This window comes from Panthera leo, chromosome C1 (assembly GCF_018350215.1).
Source record: "Panthera leo isolate Ple1 chromosome C1, P.leo_Ple1_pat1.1, whole genome shotgun sequence".
Lineage (NCBI taxonomy): Eukaryota > Metazoa > Chordata > Mammalia > Carnivora > Felidae > Panthera > Panthera leo.
Window position 1 is genome coordinate 76,710,418 of NC_056686.1, and position 22,924 is coordinate 76,733,341.

At 36.7% G+C, this 22,924-nt stretch overlaps 1 protein-coding gene across 22 annotated transcripts in view; it reads right to left on the reverse strand.

Annotated features, from left to right (window-relative positions):
* Positions 1-19,495, reverse strand: part of ZNF644 (zinc finger protein 644) — a 127,888-nt gene extending 108,393 nt beyond the window's left edge. For 10 of the 22 annotated variants that reach the window (XR_006206330.1, XR_006206327.1, XR_006206329.1 and 7 more), the window contains exons 1-2: positions 19,197-19,494; positions 15,105-18,400 (exon numbers count right to left, since the gene is read on the reverse strand). The gene's annotated coding sequence lies outside the window, so the exon portion shown is untranslated. Of the gene's footprint in view, positions 1-7,820; positions 7,839-15,104; positions 18,401-19,196 lie in introns of those variants that run through there. The other 12 variants (XM_042952759.1, XM_042952757.1, XM_042952758.1 and 9 more) reach the window with 7 other exon arrangements.
* Between the last annotated feature and the right edge of the window lie 3,429 nt (positions 19,496-22,924).

Here is a 22,924-nt window from a genome sequence, read left to right on the forward strand (position 1 = left end):
GTAGCTTTGAAAGTCAACAGTCCACAAACCTGGTGAAAACTAACAGCCTGGCAGCTCTATCAGGGGGGCAGAAGAAGGTGGACTGCCTCTACTACTACATTCCCAGAGGACTGTCATTATTTGACAGTCTGGTGGTTTCCTGGAAGACCCCACTCCCAAAGCTATCTTAATTTGACCTCAGAGCTCCCTCCATGCAAAACAAAACAAAACAAAACAAAACAAAACAAAACAAAACAAAACTTTGCCCCAAGGGTATTTGTCAAAAACTATCAGAGGCAATTGTTTCATATTGCAGCTGACCAAGGCAGTGGATAACACTTGAGACAAACAATAAGCTAACCAAAAGAGCTTAAAAAGAAAACTGGGTGCTTCGAAAAGTTCCAAAATATTCCTGAGAATCTAGATGGTCATATGTAAGCACACGTATGTGCACACGCTCAGGAAAAAACTGAGAAGGCCCTAAGCACTCACCTCTGGCTAACGAGAAGCTCTACACAAGCAGCAAGTTAAGAGTAAGGCAAAGTTACAAAATTCTCTTCTGAATGCTGAAGGCCCCAACACACACAGACCTTCTAAACAAAAACTGGGAGACTCACTGATTCCAGGTATTTAAGGACACCTCTGTTGAATTATTAGTTGAACACTAAGCTCACTGAGTAGAGACTTCAGTGGTCACCCATATTAAAGAAAGCAGATTTTACTCAATTCACTTTTGTTTATTATATTAGTTCAGAATAAACAAACAGAAACAAACAGTAATAACAACAAACACTGGGGAGGGGAGAATATCTGATTATCAAAGCTTCCACATTATTAAAAATTTAGTTTTCAACAAAAAAACAGTAACACTTAAAAAAAAAGACGTAAAAGAAAGAATCGTTCATATACATGGGAAAACAAAGACAGTCAATATAAAGTGTTCAAGGAAACACAGACATTAGACTTAACAACCACATTCACAAATCGCTTATTTTAAACATGTTCAAAGAACTAAAGGAAATCTATGTCTAACAAACCAAAGGAAAGTTATGAGATAGATGTCCCACAAATAGAAAATATAAATAGATATATATCATGATAAAGAATAAAAAAAATTCTGGAGTTGAAACGTAAAAAATTTTAGTAAAATTAAAACTTCACTAGAAATTTTCACCAGATTTGAACAGGCAGAAAAAGAAATCAGTGAATCTGAAGATAAGTCAATTGTGATTAACTTCTCTGAAAACAGAAAGAAAAACAAATCAAAGATTAAAAAAAAAAAAAAAGAGGAGTCTAAGATACCTGGGGGACACCATTAAGCATGTCAACATACACATAATGGGAGTCCCAGAGAGAGGGGGAAAGAGGGGGAGAGAGAAGTGAAAAGGGCAGAAAAAATATCTGGGGTGCCTGAAAGGCTCAGTTAGTTAAGCGTCTGACTTTTCATTTTGGCTCAGGTCATGATCTCATGGTTTATGGGTTCGAGCCCATGTCGTGCTCAGTACTGACAGTGTGGAGCCTGCTTGGAATTCTCTCTCCCTCTCTCTCTGCTCCTCCCCTACTTGCTATCTCTCTCTCTCTAAATAAACATTAAAAAAAAAAACACAACCAATATCTAAATAAATGACTGGAAAGTTCCCTAAATATTAACCTAACATCCAAAAAACTCAATGAACTACTATAAATAAACTAAAAAACCAAAGAATCCTGAAATAGCCAAGAGATAAGTGACTTGTCATGTATAGAGATCCTCCATAAAATTAATAATTTCTCATCAGAAACCATGGAAGCCAGAAAGGCAAAGGGAAGACATATTCAAAGTACTGAAAAAGTAATACTATCAACCCAGAATTCTTTAACTACTTTTCAAAAAATGAAGGCGAAATTAAGACATTCACAGATAAACAAAAACTGACAGAACTGGTTACCAGGAGACCTAATATACAAGAAATACTGAAAGGTGTCCTTAAGGCTGAAATGAAAGGACGCTAGACCATAACTTGAATCCACCTGAAGAATAATGAGCACAGTAAAGGTAGCTAGGTAAGTAAATATTAAAGATACAATATAAAATATACATAAAATATATTATATAAAATATAGAACATTAAATAACTTTTAATTGTGTAACTTTTTTCTTCTGATTTAAGAGACATATAGAGACATAATTTGCACGAGAATAATAGCACAAAGGACAGAGAAGAAATGGAGCTATACAGGAGAAAAATTTTTGTATATTATTGAAATTAAGTTGCTATTAATCTGAACTAGATTGAAGTAAAGTTATTAATTGCAATTCCCAGGACAACCACAATGAAAAAATATATAGTGAAAAAAAACTAATAAGGGATTTAAATGGTACTACAAAATAATCTATTTAGAACAAAGGAAGGTAACAGTAGAGGAAAAAAGAACAACAGAAAAAAAACCTTAAGACAAACACAAAACAAGTAACAAAATAGTGGACATAAATCCTCCCTTATCAGTAACTATATTAAATGCAAATAAACTTGACGTTCCAATCAAAACGAAGTGACTGACAGAATGTGTAAAAAAAGACAACCCAATTATACATTATCTAAAAGAGATGATACACCGTAGGTTCAAAGACACTTTTGATTCAAATAAACTGCAAGTAAAAGGATGGAAAAAGATATACTAAGCAATCTATAACCAAGAAAAAGAGCTGGAATGCTGGAATGGCTATACTCTTTTTTTTTTTTTTTTTTTTTTTTTTGAGAGACAGAGGGGAAGGGGTAGAATCTTAAGCAAGCTCCACACTCAGCACAGAACCTGAGACAGGGCTCAATCCCATGATACTGGGATCATGACTGAGCGAAAATCAAGAGTTGGACACTCAACTGATGGAGCTACCCAGGCACGCCAGGAATGGCTGTACTCTTATCACACAAAATAGACATTAAAAAAAATGTTACTAGAGACGACAAAGAAGGACATTTTATAATGATAAAAGGATCAATTCATCAAAAATTATAGATCAGCTATAAACAAATACTCCTAAGAATAAAGACTCAAACATATGAAGCAGAAACATAAAACTGAAAGGAAAAATAGACAACAGACAAAAACAAAAATAGATGGGAGACTTATTTAACTCACTTCCAATAATGGATAGAGGCAGACCAAAAAAAAAAAAAAAAAAAAAAAGCAAACAAAACAACACAAGGAAACAGAAGACTTTAACACTATAAACTAACTAGACTTGACAGGTACAGGATTCTCCACTCAAAACAGCAGAACACTTCCTTCTCAAGTGTACATGAACATTCTCCAGTATAAGCTATATGTAAGGCAATAATACAAGTCTCAAGAACTTTAAAGGAATAAAATAATACAAAGTATGTTCTCCAAACACCAGGGAATGAAAGTAGAAAGCAGTTACAGAAGGAAATTTGGGAAATTAATATGTGGAAATTAAGCAACAAACTCCTAAAAAACAAGAAGTCAAAGAAATCACACAGGAAAATTATAAAATACGTTAAGATTAAAACAAAAGCACAACACACCAAAATTTAAATGATGAAGTGAAAGCAGTGTTTAAAGGGAAATTTATAGCTATATATGCCTACATTTAAAAAGATCTCAATTCAAAAACCTAAACTTTGACCTTAAAAAAAAACAGAAAAAGAACAAACTAAACCCAAAACAGGCAGACGAAGAAAATAAAGATTACAGCATAAATAAATGAAACAGAGAACAGAAAAATAATACAGAACAATCAATGAAACCAAAAGTTGGTTCTTTGAAAACATCAATGAAGTTTACAAGCCTTCAGCTAGGCTGCCAAGAAAAAAAAAAAAAAAGACAAATTATTATAATCAAGAATGATAAAGGGATCATTACTACTGGTGTTATAATAAAAATGATTATATGGGAACATTAGGAACAACTGTATAGCAACACATTAAATAACCTAGATAAAATGGACAAATTTTTAGGGGGAAAAACTACTGAAACTGATTCAAGAAGGGGTAGAAAATCCAAATAGCATTATAAGTTAAAGAGATTAAATAAGGAAAAAATTTACCAAAAGTAAACCAGGATTAGATGGATTCTCTGGTACAATCTACCTTTAAACCAAACGTTTAAAGAATTGACACCAATCCTCCACAAACTCTTCCTCAAAAAAGAAGAGGAAGGAACATTTCCTAATTTATTTTATGAAGCCATTATTACCTTCATACCAAAACCAAGACATCACAGGAAAAGAAAACTACATATAAACGTCCCTTTTGAATAAAATCACAAAAATCCCCTCTATTTTGTGTGCATGCACACACACGTTTCTAAAGACATACCATCTAGATCCTCTTTGCTTCTCGTTCCAATCTAAATTAATAACTCTCAGACCTGCTGCACAGCCACACTCCTTGGATCTCCCTTCACCATTATTTTAGGTATGCATTCTTTTTACTTATCTCCTGTACTGGATCCTATTTCCTGGATAATCCCTCTTTTTGATTTACCTCATCATTTTGATAAAGTCCACGTCCTCTAGTAACTTCCTGAGATACAGTGCAATTGAAATAAATATTCCAACGACCTCATATGTTTCATAACTTTAGCCTACTCCCACACTTGACAGCTTGGCAAGGTATAGAATTAGTTTGGAAATACCTTTCCTTCAAATGCTTTGAAGGCATTATTCCATTAACAATTACTTTCCATTGTTACTGATTCCTAATCCCTTTTATATGCTTCAAACGTGAAAGCTCTTAGGAACTTCCTTTTATTTCTAATGTCTGAAATTTCACCATGATGTACTTTGACGTGGGTTCTTCCCCCCTAGTCACTATGCGGAGCATTCCGTGCACCCTGTCAGTGTGAAAACCCAAGTTTTTTGTTCACTTATTAATTTCCTCCACACATTTTTTTCCCCATTCTGTAATTCTCATTTTTTACATGTTGAATTCACCAAGTATGATCCTCTCATATTCTTACCTTCTACTTTGTATCTCTTTTTGTCCTGCTTTCTGGAAGATTTCCTCAACTTTATCTTCCAACTTTCTACTAAATATGTAACATTCTAAATTTCTAGCTTTTCTATTAATGTCATATCCTGTACTTCCAATCCTTCTATTATTTCATATTCGATTCTTTTTAAAGCAAGCATCCTTTCTTGCTTCAAAGATAGAATTTATCTTACTTCCAAACATATTCCAGTAACTTTTTTTCTTCTTGAACTGTTTCTATTTCTTTCTCTTTCATACTGAGGTTATCTTCAAATGATCCTTAATGTCATATCTGAAAATGAAACATTTAAAGGCTGTCTATAAAATGCGTTAATGGGTAGGTGTCATTGTAGGATGTGGACCAGTCTGGGCCATTTCTCTGGGTGAATCCACATCTGTTATTATCTGTTGGCCTTTTTTCCTGATCATTAGTTTGCTATAACAGGATTAATCTTCCAACCTCACATCTGGGGTTATAAGCCTGACACCCAGTATTCTCAGGACCAGTAGAGAAAAAGAGGCTGGGGAGGATTCCTGGATGTAGATTTCTAGTCAATACTATTTAGTACGACACCCTTAACCCAAGCTGTGTGTAGAGTTCTCCAGTACAGAGAAGAAACTTGAGGGTAAGAAACCCTCTCCTGGTACCATGAGTGTTGCTTATTTTTTATTATAGACTTTTGGACAATTCTTTCAAAAGTACCTGAAGCTACCAATTTCTGAAGAACCCCAGGATCTACGGCACCAATTCTAGGCCTTTCCCAAAAATAAGCAGAAAATTCAGTTTTCTCAGATCTACAAAATTAGTTACTACGTGTTGCTTTTCAGCCTCCAGAGTTTTCTGTGATCAACTTTTCAGTTTTCTTTGTCCCTGACACCCTATGCCTTTAAAAAAACAAACGAAAACCACTATTCCAATTCTAGTAGGGATAGCAAAGTAAATGAAAGTTTTTTTTAACCCATCATGTTTAAATGAATATTAATCTCATCTGTTTTTTCATGTCATATACTCATTGTTGTTCATTTCTAAATAGTACGAAATTGAAGCTTAAATCCCAACAGGACACAGTTTTCATCATCCAAGCAAGTAGTTAACATCATTTTGGCTTTAATATCTAGTTTTATTGTTTAATCAAAAAAAAAAAAAATACTGGCCTACGCCATTCCTCTTATTTAGAACCCCAAATTCTCTTTGAAACTCAAAACACAATTTTTTAAAAAATCCACAGGAATTTGAAAAGAATGTCGTATTCTCTGTTTGGAACAAAGGTTGACATACGTCTTTTAAATAAAATCTATTGCTATTCAAATCTTCATATCCTTAATTTGTTTATTTGATCTATTAATTTCTGAGAGGTAAATTAAACTCTCTTAAAAAGACTAGTGTTACTAATTTCTCTAAAGAAACATTACTTCATGTTTCAATGCTGTTTATCACACACAATTCCAAGCTGATAGAGTTTAGTTCTAACTTTTTATTAATTAAACAATTTCTTTTTTCACTCATTTTACTCTAGAAAAGGTTTTATCCTTTGCTTGATACTGATGAACTTGTTTTAGTATTTTTGCCATTCCTTTGTTGTTGTTTTTTTAACTTTATTTATTTGTTTTCAGAGAGAGAGCGTGTGCACACTACAGCACGCAAGCTGGGGAGGGGCAGATGAGAGAGGGAGAGAGAATTCCAAGCAGGCTCTGCACTGGTAGTGCAGAGTCTGATATGGGGCTCTAACTTGTGAACTGTGACACCATGATTTGAGCCAAAATGCAGAGTCGAACGCTTAACAGACTGAGCTACCCAGGCACCCTGCCATTCCTTTATTTTTAATGATTTAGATTTCCTACTATGTCTTAGATACAACTCATAAAACTACACACCAAAAATTTTTAATCCAATCTGCAAAGGCAGGGAGTGAGGAGGACCAATTCCTGTTAAATTAAGAAAAAGCTGCTGGAAGGCTATCAGTTAATCAAACTTGACAGGGAGTTGGTAAGTCTTGGAAAATAAGATGAACCAGGAGGAAGGTGGACAAGCAATATCACACTAAAGGACATCTTCTTAGGATGCCATTTCTACCACTATTAATGGCAGAGTCACCATTAAGGCATTCAATGCCATAGCACAAGATTTTTGATCCCATCATAGCCACAAATTATCTCTATCTCCTCCACCTCTTTTCTGTATGAGCTTTTCAGTAGGTTCAATGTATACGGAATAGTCAATCTGGCCTTTCAAACTGCAGCCTCTCCTCAAGCATGTGATGATTTTTCATTGCTTCTCAGCTTACGTAGACCCAAGCAGTGCACAAAGGTGGAAATATGTCTATTTCTAAGAAGTTTCCAGGCACAAATGGGTAGAGACAGGGAAATATTTAAGAGGTTCAGAGGAGGGCTTTCATGCAAGCTTCCTATTCTCATATCAATAGTTCAGGATAATCAGAGAAGAGTGAATAGTTCTACTGTCATCCCATCTCACCCATACTCTTTATACGAAAATACCAATTTCAGAAATGATGGATGGATCTCTACTTCCAGTGACAATAGGTGACAGCCTATTCTCTTTTACTTTAGTTGATGTCTCAACAGGTAACCTGGACACAGTCAAATGTACTTGCCTATTTTATCATGTTGCCAGAAATCTCACTAACTTCTTTACTGAAATTAAGTCTTTATTAACTGTGAGAACAGTTAAAATGTAAACTTGTTAAACTAAGACTAACATACTACCTTAAGTTCCTAGGCTCTATAAACTCCCAAATTCTGTTCCATTTAATAACTCTAAAAAAGGGAAATAAAAAATTTTAATTATTTTACTTCTAAACTTTTTCATATTTTTCTAATTCTTTTCTTTTAAGAATAATTTTGGGGCACCTGGGTGGCTCAGTCGGTTGAGTGTCCGACTTCGGCTCAGGTCACGATCTCGCGGTTTGTGGGTTATAGCCCTGTGTCGGGCTCTGTGCTGACAGCTCAGAGCCTGGAGCCTGCTTCAGAGTCTGTGTCTCCCTCTCTCTCTCTGCACCCCCCACCCCCACCTCACACTCTGTCTCTCTCTCATTCAAAAATAAATAAACATTAAAAAATCTTTTTAAATAAAAAAACAAGAATCTTACTATAAGACACAGTATCCATTCCATTTAAACACCCTTAAAAACCCCAATAAAGACAAACATCTTACATCTTAAATATCAAAAAATGCTACTGCTCAGAGGGAACTATAAGGATTATTTTTTCCCCTACCAACACACTGTGTTCTTCTCAACTATTCCTAAATTTTGAAATAAGTATTTATTTTAAAACAAATTTAAACACTGGTATTCCAGATTATTAATTTTATTATCTATTTTCCCACCAACTCCTATACCAATCAGACTGTCTCTTAAACCATGTCTAAAATATACTATTATAACTCAGAATACAACATTACAATTACAAGCTCTTCTTAATATTCAAGTAATTTTTTTTTTAGTTCAAAGTACTAGCAATTCAGAAAATACCACTACAGCATAACTTCCTTGGGTGTTACTTCGTTTTCAAACCAAACTTAAAAGCTCATCAGTTTTTTAATAGAACAAGGTGAATGTATCCCAGTTAGTGTTAATAATTTATTTGCAAATTGTGTGTCCAAGTAAATTTATTTTCAATGAGACAATAAAAGTGTTCCATTCTTATTTTAACTTTGCATGACAAACAGGAGCCACATAGTTCACCACTTGCTTGATTTTAAAACTACCCATCCTTACTCTTCCCTCTCACCCACCAAGATAATAACCTCCAACTGGCCTTCCTGACTTCAATCTCTTCTCCAATCATGTTCTATCTGGCTGCTAATCTTTCTTTATTTTTATTCATTTATTTCTGTTCAGTGGCCTTAAGGAGTATCCCTTATCTCTAATTTCTAATCCAAACTTCTTTAGATTCCCCCAGCTCGGGCCACATCTTATCAAATTTATTCTTCATTACATTCATTTAAAATAGACTCTATTTTGAGTAAGGGAAACGCTTACATTCCACAATTTCCATCTCTGTGCTTTTTTAACATAACTATTCCCCTACCTCTCCACCAATATTCCTTCCCTCTCCACCAATCTTCATACCACTTCTTCAAAACCTAGATTAGAAAAATATTTTTGCCAAGGAGCTTAATTAATTAGTCCAGTCTTACTAGATACCATTCATTTTATTTTCTGTCAACTCAGTAATTCAAATGCTTCATTATTAAGTGCTCTTCAAGTTGTGTCTTAAATCATAAGTTCTTCAGAACAGGAACCATATCCTTTACTCCATATATTAGCATTCTTACCCTAGTAAGATACTAAGTGAATTCTGTATAATAACTACCCCAGTGAAAACAAGCAAAGGTTGAAGAACATACAACCACAAAAATAAGGTTTTTCTGCATACAAAAAAAAAATCCAATCTCCCAAAACTAAATACAAATATAACATTCATTTTCATCAAAACAACACAAAAACATAGAACATACCCTTAAAAATATTTTTTTCTATCTGGAGAAGTCAGCTCTTAAAGCTCTTAAGGTTGTTAATTAATAACATTCTAGTTGTTTTTGTTTGTGGTTTTCTAAATCTGGCCCAAAAGATATTATATAAAGTCTTAATATTTTGTAGATAATAACCACACTTTTTCAATGTCTAATCTAACCAATTTGCTTTAGCCTTCTGTACTTCATAAATGCAAAACCTACATAAGAGAAGTTGATATATAAGGTTTTATTTCAAGACAACTATAAAATTCTTAGGGCTACAGTATATTAAGCAAACTTACTACATATTTAAAAAAAACAAAACTTTATATATTCTCATTCCATAAGTTCAAAAGCATTCATAATCCAAATGTTAATGAGAAAGTATTTTCATGTCCACTTCTGTACAAATTTACGAAACGTATCTGTTCTTCAAAACTAGGCATACTAGGATGTAAAGATACATATTTTCATTGTTAGGTACTGTTTCAACTTTATAAAATACATATTTGAGAAATAAAAATATTTCTCCCAAAAGCACCAATTGTTGCAGTAGTAAACAAGGCTTCTGCTGCTCAGTATTTATAAAAAACAATGTTGTAACCATTAATTCCGTTTGAAAAACAGAATTGATTCAAGCATTAGAAGTCAAAATCATGATGAATAATTCCACTTCAGTTTTCATTTTGTAAAGTGTCTCTCATGGATTTTAACCATTCAAATGTTTGTGTAACTGTCCTTAAGGTAACATTCTAGGTTCTTTACACATAAATAAATGTCAAAATCTTTCAGGTTAAGAATGCATACACTTAGCTGTAAACAGAAGTACACCAATTTACTCTTATCCCTACAATCACAATCAGAAACACTCAAATACCTTATTAAGTAACCTGCAATGCCTGAAAGCTAACTTACATAATGCCTAGAAGCTACTATTAAAAAGGTTCCAAAAGACCTCTATATTAGGAGGCAATCCAAGACCTCCTCTACCTACTTCTTGGCTATATGCCTAGAGAATACTGTAATGAAAGCAAGCCAGATAACTATGTTATCTGCAGAAGCAATTCAAATCTCTGCATTCTAAACAAATTTCTAGTCATAAAACTACCTTCTGAAGAATCAATATTAATGAAAACTAAGAAACACCTCTCTGATCTTGGTATAAACCACACTGGAAAAAAAAAAAAGTAGAGCTATGGTACCAACCATCTATCATCTGATTACCTCCAAATTCACATAATGCCAAACAAGGACAGAAAAGACAGAGATTCAAGCCATCAACTCTCACTACCCTTGGAAAGGAGGACAAATATGCCACAATCAAGTTCAAATATAAGCTAAACTTATTTATGGTGATAGAGACCAAAACAGTAGTCACTTTTGGAGGGGGAATTGGAAATTTTTTCCATATAGAAAATGTTTACTGTCTTTATCTGAGAAGTCGTGTGTGTATGCTTCTATATAAAATTTCACTGAGGTGTAGTCATAAGATGTGTGCACTTCACTGTATGTAAGTTATACCTAAATAAAACATATAAAAATAACTTACAAAAAATGGTCAAATCTAAAAACCTTTTCTCAATTCCTTTTTGATCATTCTCCATCATACGGCTAATCAGAGAATACCAATATTCCCTAAGCACACTTTTTTCCCCTTAGAAGACCTACAAGACTTTGTGAGTACTCTTCTGCATTTTTCCTGTTCTGCCTCATGTATGTGTGTGTGCGCGTGCATATTTGTGAGAGAGAGAGGAGAGAGGAGAGAGAGAGAGAGAGAGAGAGAGAGAGAGAGAGAGAGAGAGAGAGAACGTAAGCAGGGTTGAGAAGGGCAGGGGGAGGGGGGTGGGAATCCCAAGCAGGCTCCACACACAGCATGGAGTCCACCACGAGGCTTGATCCCATGACCTTAGGGTCATCACCTGAGCGAAAATCAAGTCAGAAGCTCAACCAACTGAGCCACCCAAGTGCCCCTTGTTCTGCCTCATATTAACTCACTTAAACATTAATTTGATATTAACTGCTCATGTACAAGACATGATTAGGCACCCTCCAACATACAATATCTCATACACACACATCCCCCATACTAAACAAATTCCTTAAACTAGATTCAAGTCACTCTATTATCTGATTTCAAATTATGTCTCCTATTTTAATTCCCATCACTTTACAGATTTGTTCTCCAGCAGACTCTTTTCTTAGCTACCCTTTAAGGCTCATTTCAATTCCTACTTTATCCTTTCTCCATATGTGTACAGAACTAACTATATCTGCACTGTCCAATACAAAAGCCACGTCGCTACTAAGCACTTGTAGTCCGGCTAGTCTGAATTGAGATGTGCTTTAATTACAGAACACACACTTCTGATTCTGAGACCTGACGTGAAAAAAATGAATGCAGAATAGCTCAATTATTGGAATAATGTTTTGAATATACTGGGTTAAATAAAATACATTAATAAATTTAATTTTACCTATTTCTTTTCATTAAAAAATTTTTTTAATGTTTATTTATTTTTGAAAGAAAGAGAGACACAGAGTGTGAGTGGAGGAGGGACAGAGAGGGACACACAGAATCTGAAGCAGGTTCCAGGCTCTGAGCTGTCAGCAGAGTCCGACGTGGGGCCCGAACTCAAGAACCATAGGATCATGGCCTGAGCCCAAGTCTGACACTTAACTGACTGAGCCACCCACGCACCCCTCTTTTCATTTTTTAATATAGCTACAGAAAAATTTAAATCACATTTGTAGCACAACAACATATTCCTACTGGTCAGTGCTGCCCTGTACAATTTATTTATAAAAGCCCCACAAATTATATTTAAATATATGTCATCCACCCAATTAAAGTATAAGAATTCAGTATTTTCCCTTTTATAAAGGTTATTACATTAGGAATTACAAATAGTAACCAAACAAAATTAAGTGCCTATTTAATTTTAATATCACTTTTTAAATATTTCTAACAGGGAAACTTACAGCATTTCAAAGTATAAAAATATAGGAAAAGTTGTTTTCACATGCCTAAACTGAAAATGTCATCTACATTTTACATATATCCAATTTTGAGTTAAATGTCTCACCAGGTAGATATTATTAAACCTGTAGCATTTCTAATCCCAAAGAGTATTAGTTCTGATTAACCTTCATTATTTTTCTTCTTGGTCACTCAGTAAAGAAAAAAGGCAGTCTCCACTTTGACCAATATCATTGTACCAATATCCAGCAGCCAAGACAAAGAGCCTTTATATGGTGGTATGAATAAACAATGTGGGCAATATGACACCGCTTAAAATAAGAGTAGGCAGAAAAATGCTTTTATAATGTTTTATAAGTAGGAAATAAAACTTACAAATTGTATAATTAGGTTAAAGTACAGATAGAAAGGAGGGGAAAGCACAGTAGAAAGATTTCATCTATAGAATCAAGATATACCTAAGATTCAAACTTGGCTGCTGTACTAATTACTATCTACATGACCTGAGTTTGAGTTTGTTTCCTTGCATATAAAACGGGAATATATACATCAAACATTATTATAAGGAATACAGAGTAGATGCTTAATGTTGGTCTCATCACCCTTAACTTTAAAAAAATTTTTTTTAATATTTATTTTTGAGAGAGAGAGAGAGAGAGAGAGAGAGAGAGGGAGAGAGCGCGCGCATGAGCAGGCGAGGAGCAGAGAAAACAGGAGACACAGAATCCAAAGCAGGCTCCAGGCTCCAAGCTGACAGCAGAGAGCCCAGCAGAGAGCCCGATGTAGGGCTCAAACCCACAAACCACAAGATCATGACCTGAGCCGAAGTCAGATGCTTAACTGACTGCGCCACCCCGGCGCCCCTCATCTCCCTTTCCTTTAATACTAATGATTATATAATGGTGATAAGAAATGGGTGACTTTTCTCTCCTTCATTTTCCAAACTGCTGAAAATATTAAGCATATCTGAAACTTCTAACTTTTCATGCTCACACCTCTCTGCCACATGAACTTAAAATTACTTTTACTAGCTTTTAAATAAAAAGCTTAAAATCTATGTTGGTGGTGGGGGACATAGGTGGTAGAAGAAAAATTAAAGATACAAGTAAGTTTAAGACCATACCAGCCCAAATACAAAACAAAGTATGGAGAGGAAAACAGCAAAAGGAAATGCTGTTTGAGGAAATTCCCCTGACTCAGACAAAGCAACAAAATGATAACATACCTCTCCTCAATCTAGCTGCTGTTGAATCTAGCTAGCTGAAAATGATAACATACCTCTCCTCAATCTAGCTGCTCAATCTATTCTCTCTTAGCTGGGGTTTAAAAGTATATTATATACAAATACATACAGCCACTCACCCTCTTCCCGCCACTAATGGTCAAAAATTTAAAGGACAGTAAAGAAATTCACAATGTTTTAACCAAGATAAATCAACACATTGGCTGGGAAACAACTTCACATTAAAATGCACTCATTCCCAAGTGCATTTATTCATCAGCTGACAGTACTAAAAGGGAATGTGCTCCTGAAATACTGAACCTGGTTAATAGCTTCTGCTGCTAGAACTGGAGAAGGCACACTTTGATGCCTACATCTAACTTCCTTTATCAACAACCCTCCCTTTGTAGACATGGGTCTAAAAAAGGAACACTAGCAAAAGTATGTAATTCCAAATCACTCGCAGGTGAAAATTTCAAGTTATTATAAAAAAATTAAACAATAGTAGTAACTATTACTATTATTATAAAAGCTAACATTTGCTCAGCACCCATTGTGTACCAGAAAGCTAAGGACTTTACATGAATTATGTAATGTAAACTTTAAGCCTCTATGAAGATTATTATTGTTAAATCCTCTTGCCTAATGCTCACAGAGCTAGATTTTTTAAAGCAATCTCTATGCCCAGCGTGGGCCTGAACTCACAACCCTGAGAGCGAGTCTCAAGAGTCACATGCACATGCTCTACTGACTGAGCCAGCCAGGTACCCCCACCACAGCTAGATTTTAACCCCATCAGTTTTACTTCAAAGCTTACACTTTTAAACCTTAGCTCATCTTATCTCTTTATTCATATACAATTATAAATGCAACTATGATTTCCTGTGTGTGTATATATACACATTTGTCTGTGTGTGTATGTGTGTAATACTCAGCAAATCAACAGTAAGCAACAGGCAAGGCTTTTATCCACCTTCACAAACCATTCAACAAACAAATGGCCATCATTCTCTTTCCAATAAATGGTGTTTTGAAAATACTAGTTATATTATCATCTTCCTCAAGAAACTGATGAAAAAAATATGCATTCAGCTTTCAAATAAAAGGATAAACACCACAGAAGAAAGGATAAAAGTGTTAATCTTTTATAAAAGATAGATAATTGATAGAATACAGATAAACATGCTTTGTAAACTGTAAAGTACTTTCATCCTAACACTTCGTTACATTTTTTTTATTTTAAATTACTCATTTCACTCCTGACTTATTTAAGTTTCTGGACTTTGTACAAAAAGTCTTTTAAAAGCTTTTAAAAGCTGTATTTTCAACTTCAATGAAAGACATACATACTAAAGGCTTAATACCTAAAATCATATTTATCACTCCAACCAACTTCAACTGTACCACAATCTAGACTAATAGAATTAAATTACAAGGAAAAAACCACTTATCTATACTTTTCGCAAAGTTACTTACAAGATCACAGTTCCAAGAATCCCAAATGAAATGGGAAGGCTACAGCTTGCAAACAGAAGAGGTAAAGCAAAGATTAGTAGAGGGAGAGTATAAAGGAAATATCTTAGAAACACTAATCTCAATCCAGCCTCACTTTCCTCCATCCAGAAGTGTGCACTGCTGCTTCTGTCCTGGCATGCTTCTTTTCTTCCCCCTGAGATCCTCTGCTTTTCTCCTCCTGGAAAGTTATGTCACAGGACTTTTTGTTTTTCTTGCTAACATTTCTCAATTGTCAAAGGATGTCCTATCTTGAATCTTGTCCTTGAAAAGGACAAAAACATAGTATCTCCCCATAATTAAGAGTTCCTCCTAAATTCAAAGATAGTAACTCCATAGTTCAAATTTGGCAGATCTTAGAAAAAAATTAACAGTAGAGCAACTACGACCCTAGAGATGAGAAACACCCTTTTCATGGAGACCCCCACCTTCCTGAAGAAAGACCATGAATTTAATTTGCTATTCTACCTTCTAGGTCTCAAGTGATCTTTACACTTATTTTTAAGAGAAGAACAGAAATACTTCAGCCAACCAGCAGGGTGAGCTAGTGCTAGAATCAGATTGATTACTGTCAATTTTCTGAAAATTCAAAGATGTAAATGGTCTGTAATATTAAAAGCAACTATTTCTCTCTATTAACAGACAATACATCTAGAACTGCCTTAATCGTTGCTGTATCTCATAACTTTGTAAACATTTACAGATTCCATCTACAAAACAGTCTTTATTGGGATTAATGATAATAAGTGTAAAAAACTAGAGCTCATTTGAATACCTACCCAAAATATCATAATTGCTATTCTTTATGCTCATGTTTTATTGTATACAGCTATCAATTAAATTAAAAACACCTTTTTAAAAGGACTGGTATAAAATTAGGACTGGATAATTCAGCATACCTATTTCTGAATTCAGGGCAAACTGCTGCCTTTAAGACTGCCTGAAAAGCAATCATGAGAAAAGCATTCCTACAAAAATAAGATCCACTCTTTTCCTTTGGTCCCACACCCTGAGAAGAGTCTAAATAGGTAACCCTAACACTAACAGTATGTCTGGGATAAACCTGATCTTTTCTGACAACCAATCTGTCTAAATTTTAGGTATCCTCACCACTTCTAGTGACTGTCCTTGAGTCTCTCCTCTTCTCATGCTACCCAATACAGTCTCAATTCAACCACACCAAAACTCTTCCTCATATAACTTGAATAACAAATTAAAACTGCAAAATATTTAAGGTTTGCAGATAACACTCACTTTGTAATTACTAATAATCTGAGAATAATCGATTTATCACATGACTAAAATGTAATTAAATCTACTCAGTGTTGAAAATTAAGAAGCAGTTCTTAGAAAAATCAATAATTTAAATGTACCCTAAATGACCAATAAAAGCTTTAAAACCTCAATATGATTTAAAAGTTTTTGTTATATTTGATATCCAAAGAAGTTAAAGAACTGAGGGATCCCACCATAAGTGATTTTGCTACTTTTGAATTTCCTAACAGATCTTACAGATCTACTACTATTCAGTAGTAGTAAATCTTAAAAAGTTGCTTTTAACAAGGGCTAATCTGTCATGTCCATTCACCCAATAAAAAAGCTACCATTACAAAATGAAGGCACTCGCATTACTGTTTTCAGCATCGCATTTCTTATGTAATAATTTGTAGTAATGGCAATTACTTCAAATCTTCCAAGAAGTTCATCAAGCTGTTTTTTTGTTTTTGTTTTTTTTAATTTCTGGGTCAAGACTGCTTTTTGAAAACCTCACAATTCAAAAGCAACATTGGCCCCAAATTATCTGAAATGTCTGTATTTTGTATCTGAAATTATTTCACTGAAAGTCACTTTCACAACTGTATCACCATGTTAATTGAAACTTTTTAACTTATTGTCACAGAAGTTCTCATTAATATAATAGTATCTAATAAGTGTTTTCAAGCACACTTATTTAAATGTTTTATTTTAACCATTAGCTGCAGACAGTCACCTTTTCATCCCACCAACATGATCAACGAAAAGAGCAATGAGGTAGAAGTTGAAAAGACAATTTTCCATTATTCACTAACTTAATCATACTTGGTCCTTAATATATTATAAAACAGTGGGTAAAACTAGGTGTTCCCTGAGATTCCTTCCACTCCAAAACCACATGATTCAGTAATACATTTTGCCAATGTCGATGTATCTCCTATTCGTTAATACAGTAAGAGTGTTCTCTATTAAAAGATGAAAAGTTAAAAGGGGAAAATCTGTATCTGAAAGAAGCAAGGAAAATGAAAGTTTTAAGTCATACTAAAAAATTCAAATTTTAATTTGAACAGATATCTAAAGTTAACAATCCAAATGTGCTTTAACCCTGCAATCACATAACTTACTCTTGTTAATGTGACCTGGGCAAAACATTAGTTGTTTCCAAATTCTGTACTTCAAACATTAGTTAATACCAATATACAAAGTATGAGGTAGCCGTAAATGCAGTGTCACTTTACAATTCTAAAATCCACACTACAGAGGTTTTAACAGGGATATACATATCACTGCATCAACAGTGGTCAAGCCTTCATGTTTCACCTATTAAAATGTCAAAATTCTAACTTTCTCATAAAAACTAATTTTTTCTCACCAAAGCTGTATTACTGCCATCAACTTCCCTGGATACTTACACATGACACTGAAGGCAAACAGCAGGTTTCCTTTGAGTAACTTGAGTTGTCTATTTTTTGAAATGCTTTCCTTCTTCTTGGACCAAAGAAATGTAACTAAACTACTGCAGAGAGGCAATATACTATTAAGGCAAATCTAATCTATCATCCAGATGCAACAAGCCTGGCATTAGAACTGGCCAGAAGAGATGATGGTGTTTTGGTATTCCTGTTGTAATTATTGACTTGTATACAAAACAGGACCATCATTTAGGCCCCCATTGTGTTTACCCCCTTGTCGAGTACTTCTCAATGACCACACAAAATTTGAAGTCTAGACATGAAAGTTTTATAACAACTAAATTTATGTCAATGTTACTTAGGCAGTTCAAGGAAAGTTTTCCACTAATGCTGCTAAACCATGGATGGATCCCAACACGAGAGTCGTCTGTGGAAGTCTCGTAACAAGAAACCTTTAGCTCCACCACCTAAGTTTCCAATCACTGAGAAGGGTCTGGGACAACTCATCTTCAGGTTCACGGGAGAAGTGGAGCACACCTGCTTTCCTCTGGCAGAGATTAAGCTCCCAGGGACACAAAGGCCAGGGAATCAGACCTGGAGAAGCAAAAAGCTTTAGCTGGACACCCACCAAGCCCCTGGCAACCCAAACACTTTGGGCGATTTACCTCTTGCTGTTACTTCCCAGGCACCTAGCGGCATAAGATCTTGCAGAACAGGGAGAGGGGAGGTCTATGCGGTCCCGGTCCCACGTAAGGGGAGGGGTGTGTGCAGTTAATGCCAGAGCTGGCGCTTCTGGCCCAAACCGAGCAGCCCCGGAGAGGGGTTGGTGACTGCTCTCGGACCGCCCCGTTACTCAGTGCGTTGCAATGGCGACCGCCAGGCTCCCCAAGCCGCCGGATCTCGGCCCCTTCCCCCTACTGCTCACTGGCTGCTCGGCTTCATGTGACTAAACAAAACCCCCAAGTCTAGTGCCCAGCTCAGCCCCTTTGTGTCCGCTACCGGATCCTCCGACGCCGCCGCGGAAAGGTTCCCCCCCCCCCCCACCCAATCTCCGCCGAGTCCCGCCCCGCGGCGGCGGCCGCCGCTCACCTCAGGCTCCGCCGCCCCCCGCGGCCGCCGCGGCCGCCGCCTCCCCGAACCCGGGGCCCGGGCTCCTTGTGTAGCACCAACTCCGCCTCCTCGGCCGCCGCCGCCATCTTAGCCTGTGCGGCAAAACGCGTCCTTTTGGATGGCTGGGACCCAGCCTAGGGCGTAGCTCCCCGGGCCCGAGCGCCGAAGGTCGGGTCCCCCAAGTTCTTCCGCCACCCTCAATCCCGCCGCCGCCACAGCCCAGAGGCCCGAAACCCACTCGAGTCCGGGAGAATCCGACCAAATAACCCCTGAAACTCACAGTTTGGTGCCGTGTGCGTCAAACCGGGGCGACGTTGGGAGCGCGCGGCGTCCCCGCGTCACACGCCGCTCTGTACGCTACTCGGCTCCAACGGCCCCCCTCCGCTCCCCGCTTTTCGCCTCCGGCCCCGGTTCCCACGGCGCAGGCGCGCTGCTTTCCCGCCTCTACCGAGCTGCGAGCCGCGGGGGCGGCCAGCGAGGAGTTCTAGGGCGGCTTTGCTCTGGTGGAGCGCCTGGGCCAATTAGGCAAACGGGGGCAGCAGAAACAGTGCACCACTGTTCTCGGGTGCCAGAAACCAAACAAGGTCACCTCCCCCAGCGCTGACCTAATCACTCTCAAGGAGGTTCCCGCCCCAAAGTAGGCACGCTCCAAATATGGTGGTGCCCAAACTCTGCAAGACCCAAGCACTTAGGCAAGCCTAGGCCCTTTAAGGTGGAACAGGCCCGTATTTGATTTCCATAATCACTAGAGTGCCAAAATTCCTTTTCTTGTCCTACTGTTGATGAAAAGAGCAAAGGAACTCAAGATTGCCAGTCACAACTGTAATGGCAGAGGAAGGTTTGGATCTTAAGGGAGCCAATTGTTGGGAGATGTTTGATGGCCAGGCGAAGCATCAAATGTGGCAACTCAATTAGCGGAGCAGGCTGCCCTAAAAGGTGCCCTGGGTTTGGCCCAATTTGATTCTTTCAAATCTCAAGTGCAGGGAGGATACTTTGTCCCTGTGTTACTCATTATGCCAGAAGTCTCCAAATTAAGGTTATATAAGAAGCACTTGAGATACTGGTTAACCCTTCAAAGAATCAGTAGGTCGCAAAAGAGTTCTGGAAATCATCCTTTTTAACAAGCATCCACCTCAAGAGTCTGAGGACAGAGTTACACACACTACACTTTGAGAAACACTGACTTGGGGCTATTCTCTTGCTTTCGAACTGAGCAAACAAGAAGTTGCTAACATGTTTGACATGAACCAAAAGTTCCCAAGGAATCTACTAGTCCTGTCTTAATAAATGTTTCATCTTTTCTGAATCTGTTTTCTTCTTTGAAAAACAACAACAACAACAAAAAAAACCCTTTCATTAGCTTAGCAACCATCATAAACTGTGCTTCTCCAAACCCTCAAGATGTTATTGGCATTCAGAGAAATACACCATATTTGTGCTTATTTGACAAGAATGAGGGACATTCTCTTTCCTGTATGATCATGACAGCAGCAGCAGACATAGATCCCCAAGAACAGATATTTACACTTGCTGCATTAATTAATAATAAAAATGGCTAACACTTTTGAGTGCTTACTAGGTACCAAACATTGCTCCAACTCATTTAATTTCATTACAACCTAATGAGGCAAAGGGAGGCTAGGTAATTTTCTCAAAGTCACGAAGCTCTTTAGACTCTTTAAAATGTGAATTTTCCTTCTGTATTTACACAAATGGGTAAATAATACTATGTAAATGAAAATTTTTTTTCAGCCAATTGAGAGGGGTGCCCTCTGGGTCATTTCATCTGTGGAATCATTAAAATCAGACATTCTCCATTTACTATTAGACTTACAATTAATAAAAATCCTATGTACTATGAAAATTTTCATGACATTGTATCCGTACAGAAGCAGTTACCATAAAAACAAAAAAACAAAAACAAAAACAAAAAAAGCCAACAAACTCTGTTGCTTCCGTTCTGAACGTACACTACCAATTAACTGATGGGCAGGCAGATCTTGCCACAAGCAAATAGAACCACTTAGAAGTCAACCATGATCAGGAACTTGTCTCACTAATGATGCTGTTTGTTGATACTAGAATCCAGCAACTAAATTGTAATGCTATAGATATGGTAGTACAAGTAACAGTGGTAATTATAATAGTAAAAGTAGTAATAGTTGATGAAATTATTTACAAAATAGATGTCAAAAAGCTTGATAAGGGTGGAAAGCTTGAATAAGGTAATGCAAAAAGAACACAAATATGTAAGCAACTGGAAAAATCCAAGGACGAGATATGTAGTACAGTGCCAAAACAGTTAAAGACATTGAAAGGAAATGGCAGTTGAGAATAAACATCAAGATGTTGTAAACAGTTTGACCCTGGGAGAAAATTCACAAAGCACCTCTACTCACTGTAATAAAATAATGCTCTGATAAGTGCATCTGACTAAGAATCTTTTAAAAGAAAGAGAGAAAGAGGAAAGTTATTCCAGTGAATGGAATTACCCAAGAAAAGATCCAAAGTAAGCTGTAGTCTCAAATGATACAGGTGAGAAGAAAATACAGTTTGATGTTGGATAAAAGCAGGTAGTTCTCCACATTCTAGCACTTCCAAATTCCAGGCAAAAAGAAAAAGTAAAAACCTTGATTAATCTACTATCGTAGTAATAAAGTCAAGTTTTGGATTTATCTTAGGGCCTCACTAGTTCTGGACTCCCCTCTGAGTACCGAGACTATAAGGCAGTCTCATTTGTAGAACTGCAAATATTAGAATGTTTGCCAATTGGGGTGGAAGTAGAAGGATGTTTGGCATAGAGAAAGATGAAGTCAATAGAAATCAAGTCTTATATTTAATTTTGTCTCACATTAACATCAGCACAGAGCCTTATACAGAGCAAGCATGAAATAAATAATTGTGCTCAAACAACATTCACCAATTGCTTACTCCATGAAAAGCGCCATACGGGCACTGCAGCAAAAAGAAGACCATTTGTCGTAGATATTTAATAAACAGTAGTTGAATGCAGGAGGAGTTTTTACGGTCCAATAAAAGAACTAGACAAAAAATATAACCAACTCTCAACTTACCAGGGAGGGGGAAGTTGAGGAAATAGATAACAAAGATTTCAAAATCATAGTTATAACAAAACCTTGTAAAACATGGTACAATAGACAGATAGATAGTATACATGTATTTTTTAATATTTAGTAAAAATTACATCTAATATTGAGAAACACATTTACTACTCTATCTCATCAACATATTAGAAGTAGACCATGAAAGTACATAAGCTTGTTCACAGAACACATGTAGAGAAAGAAAACAGTGGACCATGGAAACTTAAATAAAAAATATTTAAGGAATAAGTAGAGAAGTCCAAGAAACAAGAAATGGAGGGAGAGGGGTGCCTGGGTGGCTCAGATGGTTAAGTGTCCAACTCTAGATTTCAGCTCAGGTCATGATCTCATGGCTCATGAGATAGAGCCCTGTGTGGGGCTCTGTGGAGACAGCACGGAGCCTGCTTAAGATTCTTTCTCTCCCTCTCTTTCTGCCCCTACCCCACCTCTCTCAAAGGAAAAAAAAAAAAAAAAGAAAAAGAAATGGAGTGACAGGGGCATAAAAGGAGATTCAGGCACAAGTGTAACATCACCAAAGCCAAGGAAATATTGGTAACGGCTTACCACCATTACAAATAACCTCAATGGCTTCACACAGTAAAGTTTCATTATTATTCAGGTCACACTCCACTGCAGTGAGTGGGAAGGAGAGGGGAGGCCTCAAAGCAGTTATTCTGGCACCTAAGTTCCTTCCACCATTTGGCTTTGCCATCCGCGAAGGTCTTAGAGTCTCCTACTAGATCCTCTGCAAAGAGACAGAGAGTACACATGGAGAATCATGAGTGCAGTAAGTTGAAGTGGCCAAGCCCAGAAGTGGCACAAATCACTTCTCACTTTCCACTAGTCAGCAATTTAATCACATGGTCCCACTTAACTGCAGGCGGAGCCTAGGAAATGTAGTTAG